We start from the raw sequence: 7,308 nt of genomic DNA on the forward strand, positions 1-7,308 counted from the left end.
CTACTCTGGTGAGGGGGGTGCGGGGGAGCCTGCTGACTCTTCCAGAGCAGGGAGTTCCTGGCTGCACCCGGGAGTGGGCAAAGTCGGAGTCTGTGTGCTTGTCAGAAGGGCGGGAGGCCCAGGAGACAAATGACGTTAATCCTCTTCCTCTAGAGCTGGCTGCTTACTGTCCCAAGCCCTCCCTGGGGCTCTGCTCAGCTCTCACTGTGGACTGTGGGGCAGAGCCTTGTGCTCATGTTCACCCTAAGGTTGCAAGAACTCTTTCTTCCACAAGGAGGTTCAGGGCGGCCGCTCCCACCCAACAACCCTGTCATCCATCCAAGCCACTCACTGACTTCCGACTGTGGACTGGACTGTGCCCAGGTGCTGGAGCAACATCATGATGCAGAACTGAGCACCGCTTTCATCAACCTGCAGCTCTGGGGCCATGGAACCTGGGCGGGCCGAGAGTTGACTTGCAAACTCACGCCAAGTGTGTGCGTGGAGAACTGTACAAAGGAGACCTGGGAATCCTCAAACAGAGACCAGAGGTGTACCTGGAAGATAAGTGCTGCCTAAAAATTGGGTGACAGGACCACACACCCACACAAAGGTCCATCTAGTCAAAGCTTTGGTTTCCCCAGTAGCCATGTACAGATGTGAGAGTTGGACCATAAAGAAGGCTGAGCACTGAAGAACTGATGCTTTCAAATTGTGCTGGAGAAGACTCTTGAGAGTTCCTTTGGTTGCAAAGAGATCAAACCAGTCAATCCTAAAGGAACTCAACCCTGAATATTCATTGGAAGGACTGATGCTGAAGCTCCAATGCTTTGGCCACCTGATGTGAAGAGCCAGCTCTTTGGAAAAGACCCTGATGCTGGGAAAGATTGAGGGCAGGAGAAAGGGACGACAGAGGATGAGGTGATTGGATGGCAGCACTGACCAGATGGACATTAGTTTGAGCAAACTCTGGGAGATGGAGAAGGATAGGAAAGCCTGGCATGCTGCAGTCCATGGGGTCACAAAGAGTCGGACACAACTTAGTGACTGAACAGCCAACAACAAAGAATAGGACTGGCTTGGAGTTTTGCAGTATGGCCATAATCACATATGCACAGGAATTCTGGACTGCTCCCATCATCCTATCATCGTTATAAGATCAGCTCTGTGGAATCTCCCAAGGACTGTGGAACAGAGGTGCTGGGGAATCTATGCTGAGACCAAGAAGCTGGAAATGAGGTGCTGGCTCTGGCTAAATGTGTCACAAGTTAGTTGCCATCTCTCTGGGAGATTTTTTCCTATTCTCCTCAGCCTCCTCTCTGCCTTTTAGCTAAGACCAGTGATGTAGGGGGGGATGTGGAGGAGAGGAGGAGTTGGGGGGAGGAGAGGAGGGGTCAGGGGAGGTGGAAGATGCTCAAGCACCAGTTAGACTGAGTACCTAACCATTTATCTAACCACATGGAACATGAGCATCCGTGGGAACCTAGGTCACGACACCTGCATAGGTGATCTGTGTGACCACCTGAAACTCTGGCTCCAGTAGAGTGTGGCGGGACGTCGAGAAGCTTCATCTTAGGGCCTGTAACTGACACTGCCCAGGGTGATTCCTCTTCTCCTGGTTCGCACAACTGAATACTGGCAAGACGTCCCCTCCATCCCAGACCCATGGCCAAAAGCCAGCTCCAGACCAGCAGAAGGGGGTTTCTGCTGAGTAGCCTGCTCTCACCCAGGGACTGTCCAAATTCATTACTTGCCACAGATTTTTATTGTACAAATATTCTACAAGGTCATTGCGCAGTCCACCAGCAGGGCCTGGGAAATCCTTTTATATGTCGATTATCTTCATTACTGTATATATATTTTAGGGACAGACTTACTGTAAGGGTCTTTGTAGCATTTCTCAATTTTTTTTTTCTCTAATAGTTTATCAGCATGATAGATTTGTCTTAAGATGATGAAAGATACATTTTCCTTTTGCCAATTTTAATAAGAAGGGAAATGATTTTTTTCCCCTGAAAAAGAATTTCGGATGGCAATAAGCCCATGTATGTTCAGGTGCTTTATAATGGGAGCTGGGGTCTCATCATTTATCCCATTTTGTGTATTGTTCCCAAACGCTTCCTCTGCAGGGGAAAGACTTGAAAGATTGCCAGACGTGTGTGCTGCCAGGTTTCCCCAGGCTCCGGTTTGGGGTTTCTGAGCTCTTGTCCGTATGAAAGGTACCATGGACTGAGCCCTTACCACATGCCAGGCCTTCCTTCAAGCGCTTCATTTATAGTAAAGAAACTTCACAGTGATCACAGGAGGTGATTGCTATTATTAGCCATTTAACAGTTAGGAAAATTGAAGCACAGAGAGAATAAGTGACCCGCTAAGGTGATAAGAAAGTGGTGAGGTCTAGTTTCAATGACAAAGCCCCATGCTTGAGTCCCCATCATGCTTTGGAGATGAGCCTACTTTCTGTCCTCAAATGTGCTGATTCTTCTCAGCCTTTCTACAAAGCATGGAGTCCTGCTGCATCAGAGCCCAGTGGCTGGAGAGATGGCAAAAGACAGCAGGCAATCTGGGGAAGGTGTGAAAGAACATTCCATCTCAATCACGACTTTCAAGTTCAGACCTACACAGTAAACAGGGAAAGCCTTCTCTACCCTCAAGCCCTGTCTTCCTCTCTTTATAGTCATCCTGTTTTAAAATTCACCTCTACCAAGAAGCCTTCTTCCAATGATTTATTTTGGTATTCTACTTCTTGGGTATTTAGGTCTCCAAGGCTAGATTTGTAGGTGCTTTTGGATTACTCAGCTCCATAATTTATACATAATGATACAGTTGACCCTTGAACAACACGGAGATTCATCTGAAATAGAGCCTGTGGTAGGTCTTCTATATCCACAGTTTCTCTGCATCTGTAGTCTCCACCAAGCATTGACTGTGTTGTGCAGTAGTATTTACTTTTGAAAGATGTGTGTGTACGAGTGGATCCATGTAATTCTAACCCATGTTATTCAAGGGTCAATTATATTATGTCTTAAAAATATGTATATAATGTTTCCTATTTCCTCCATTGGACTGGAAGCTCCTCTTAGGAGGGTCAAATATTCTGTCTTTTGTATGATGCTCCCAATAGGATCTTGGATAGGTCTGTAGACCCTAGCTTGTATAGGGCACACAGAAAGGATAAAAAGCTAATGTTGGGATTGAATCGTGAGTTTAACATCACTCTACAACCTCAAAAATGTCTGTGATGTCTACCATTGCGAAGAGACATGCACACCTTAGAGTATAACTATTAAGAGTACGACTCCCCAAGACTGGAATTTTCCTGATGCTCCAGTGGTTAAGATTTCACCTTCCAAAGCAAGGGGTGCGGGTTCCATCCCTGTTGGGGAGCTCAGACCCCACACATAAAACAGAAGCCATATAGTAACAAGTTCAATAAAGACTTTAAAAATGGTCCGCATCAAAAAAAAAAATTTTTTTTTTAAAGCCCCAAGACCAAGCAAGCTCCACTGCAAATGTGTATGTACAGAGGCGTGTACTAAAAAGTGTACCTACACAGTCAGCACAGAGAAAGAGACAAGCATGAAAGTTTGTTTTATGGATAGGCTTCAAGGGGCAAATACACAGTGATTATCTAAGACTGGGGTCAGCAAACTCTGGCCTGTGGGCCAAATCTGGCCTGTCACCTGTTTTTACGATAAAGCTTTACGGGAACACAGCCCGGCTCATCCTATTACATGGGACACAGGGCTGCTTCCCACAGCCTATGTGGAGCCCAGGAATGAGGCAGAGACTGTGACCCCAAAGCCTTGATTGTACTACACAGCCCTCTCTGTTTCTATTTCTGACACATGCAACTTCTAAACTTCATATGGAAAAAAAAGAAAAAAAAGTTCTCTGAAAATCCATCTTTCTCCCCAGACCTCAACCTATTTCCTTTTCCTCTTCCAACTATCAATTTGAAAATAAGTCCAGCACTTCCACTCCTGCAAATCAGTTATTTCCTCAGAAAATGCAGAGCCATGGTCTATTTAGAAGTAGATTTTAGATGAAGTTCCACATTTTTTTTTATTGTACTTTACCTTTTTATAGTACATTTTAGCATAAATGATACTAGAATTCTTTGTGTATTGTCTCACACTTAGAATCGCTCTGCCAAATCCTTCATTTTGGCAGAGACTTCTATGGTGCGTGTGATAACCATCAGACGGTCCTTGACACCTCCAACCAGACTGTTCGGTGAGAAATGGAAAAGAAACAAACTCTAAAGGGGGCTTCTAGCTCAGAATTTTCAACATTTGGAGTTTTGTTTCAATTTCAACCTACTATTCCCAGTAAGACATGTTTCCTAGTTTTCTGTATTGATTTTTATATTATAGAAGAAATACAAGGATATGCTGCTTCTGGGCCATGTTCACACTATCACGTGTTCACAAAGGCATGTATAAAGCCCTAAGCCCTGAATTACACGGAGACAGGAAACGTGGAAGGGGACATGTCACCAAGACACTGCTCGTAGAGCTTCCAGGCTGTAGGCTGTGCATAGGAAGTTTAGCCTTCAAGCCCATGCGGTACCTCCTGAGAACTCTGGGCTAACTCATCTTAAATCTCACACCTTTATCGGTAGGATTATATCCCCTACCAACCTTCCTTATCTAAAGGTCAAGTGGATCGCGGAGAGGGGTCTGGAAATAGCCAGGCATGTCCTTGAAACTCAGAAGCATTTGATGCAGGGAAAATATGAGCTCTGGGCAAAAAGAGAAATTCATAGCTTACTGTAAACTCGAGAGGCTCATCATTAAGGGTTCTCTTCAGTGCGTGGGTGGACTTCAGTGGGTTATTAGAAAGTGCTGGGAGGACGCCATGGTGCCTCCCCAGCCTTCAAGAATGGCCTCACGGGGGGCAGTACACTGTGTGTGGGGCTACAAGGTCCAGCGTCCCAGGGAAGATGCCTTTGCGGGAGCTTCTCAGCTTTTAGTACAGGGAAGGGCAAGCAACGAAAAACACCATGAGGGGTTAGCCACCCTGCAGACAACGAGCATCTCCGGTCTGCTGAGCACTTGTCGTACATGACCTCTTTAGTGCTCACCAAATTTCTGAATTCTATAAATCACCTCCGTTTAATAAATGATTAAATTAAGCCCTAGTAAAATGAAGCCCTAGTTTGTCCAGAGATGTATATTGGATTGGCCAAAAATGTCATTTGGGCCGTTTGAGTGTTTCTGTAACATTTTATGGACAAAATCAGAATGAACATTTTGGCCAACCCAATAGTTCGTGTGTGATGGAACAGGACACAAATTCATAGCTGATTTTTTTTTTTTTTTTAACTGCATCATCCTGGGTAGAAATACTAGCATCCCAAGCAGTCTTGGGGACCAAAGCTAGGAGGAAACACTGACTTTTATGTAGCTTATAGGTAAATTTTTTTTTCCAACTCACTAGAAATGATGATTTTAATACATACTTTAGGTCATTTCCTGTAGGCATACTGTGTGCCCCAGGCTAAGTACGGCTCGGGACCTAGCTTCTCTTGGTGATGTATACTCTTCACAGTCCACCTCTTTGTAATACTAACATGCCTTCACCATCAAATGAGGAAAGGAGATGGCATGGAGGTGTGATAGTGGCATGTAAATCCCATCTCACTCCTGACCTCTCTCTGTACTTTATTTTACAGCATGAGGCATGGGACCCAAGAGGTGTTGGCCATTTCTCTTGGAGACCTTCTGAGGGATTATTCACGAGCTACTCTGTGGTACAGAAGCTGTTCAGGGACAACATGACATTCCCAATGTCGGGACAGTGGTGGTCATTTCCTGGTGTCACGTGTCTCCTGCTTGGAAACAAACGGACCACCTGTGTTCAGATTAGCATTGCCCGTCCCTCTGTGACACAGCAGTGGGAGATGGAAGGATCTCTTTCCCTAAATCCTAAGTAATAATGATAGTAATTAAAATGTTGTGCATGCCACCAATTAATGATAAGAGGGAAGCTCACTTAAATCAGTTAAATCTAAAAAGTATTGCTTTGATAACTGTATCTGAGTATAGGGTGGAGCTTTCAGAAATAGAATGTAGTGTCTGATTATGGGAGGTGGGAGCGGGAACAAACACTGAACGGGCTGAGAAGTGGTCTGCGCATTCTCAAGCCCCTGTCAGTACCTGGAGAGAGCTCCATGATTCATAATCTTGAAATGCATAGGCAGATAATTGCCTTAATCACCAGAGAAACATGGCTAAAATGTACTGAAATAAGCCATAAAACTCATTACAAGATAACAAGATTCTATCTACTCTCCAAGGTCACGTTTGAGCTCCATAAGGTCAAGGAGTTAATCACCTCGTTCAGTAAAAGCACCAAAGATAAGAACCTGTGTGTGTGTGTGTGTGTGTGTGTGAGTTGTTTAACTAGAATCCAGTACAATAGAGATGGCCAGGTAGGTGAAAAGTAAGTGGATGACAGTCTCAAGATAACTAGTCATTTTGTGCTTCCCTTTTTAAGTTCTGGAGCAAAAACATCAGGGTGTTTGCTTTGCAGAGTTAGTATTCCCTGGACTGGTCCCTTCCCATACAGACCACGTAAGCTGTCAACAGGTCAACAGTGAAGCTGGGCCATGGCTTTAGAATCTGGACAACCAAATTTCTTTCCCTTTGGCCTGATGAAGTGCACTGCAGGCTGTTTTATAGGAAGGAGTCTTACACATCACCTACTTTTACCTCCGAGTCTGTCAGATGAGAGAAATAATGTTCAGGCAGGTGCAGGGCTGTCCAAAGTCCCACGGGTTGTTCCAGGTGTAACACAACTACAGAGGCCATGCAGAGTACACACTCTTTTATTTTATTAAGAGGTCAGGCTCTCGCAGAAGGGAAGGCACAGCCTGCAGGCAGGACAGGTCTTTTCCTGAAGGTGAAATCTCTTCAATCCCCAGTGATGCAGTGAGCATCAGATTTGAAGGATGAATTCTCACGTCTTCACACACCTCAGGTGTGGCCTTAGAGTCGGGTCAGTTAAACCTGTCCCAGGGGCAGTTGTTGCTCTTGCATGTTATCCTCATCTGAGTCTGGAGGTCCTCAGTCCTCTCTGCAGGCCCTCAACTTACCCCTGCCCACCTCTCTTCAAAGCTGATAAGAAGCTAGACTTAGATCTACATCGAAGACTAGATCCCTTGGTTTCTAAGTAAAGACTGAAGAACAGCAACAATAACAAAACTGCCAGAAGGATGTTTACGAAGATAAAATGAGATTATGAGCCTGATTCATAGAACATTCTCAATAAATAGGATTGTCATCATCACCTTCATTGTGATCGTCACCATCATTTCCACCATCA

The sequence above is a fragment of the Bubalus kerabau genome, chromosome 5 (assembly GCF_029407905.1).
Source record: "Bubalus kerabau isolate K-KA32 ecotype Philippines breed swamp buffalo chromosome 5, PCC_UOA_SB_1v2, whole genome shotgun sequence".
NCBI classification, from domain to species: domain Eukaryota; kingdom Metazoa; phylum Chordata; class Mammalia; order Artiodactyla; family Bovidae; genus Bubalus; species Bubalus kerabau.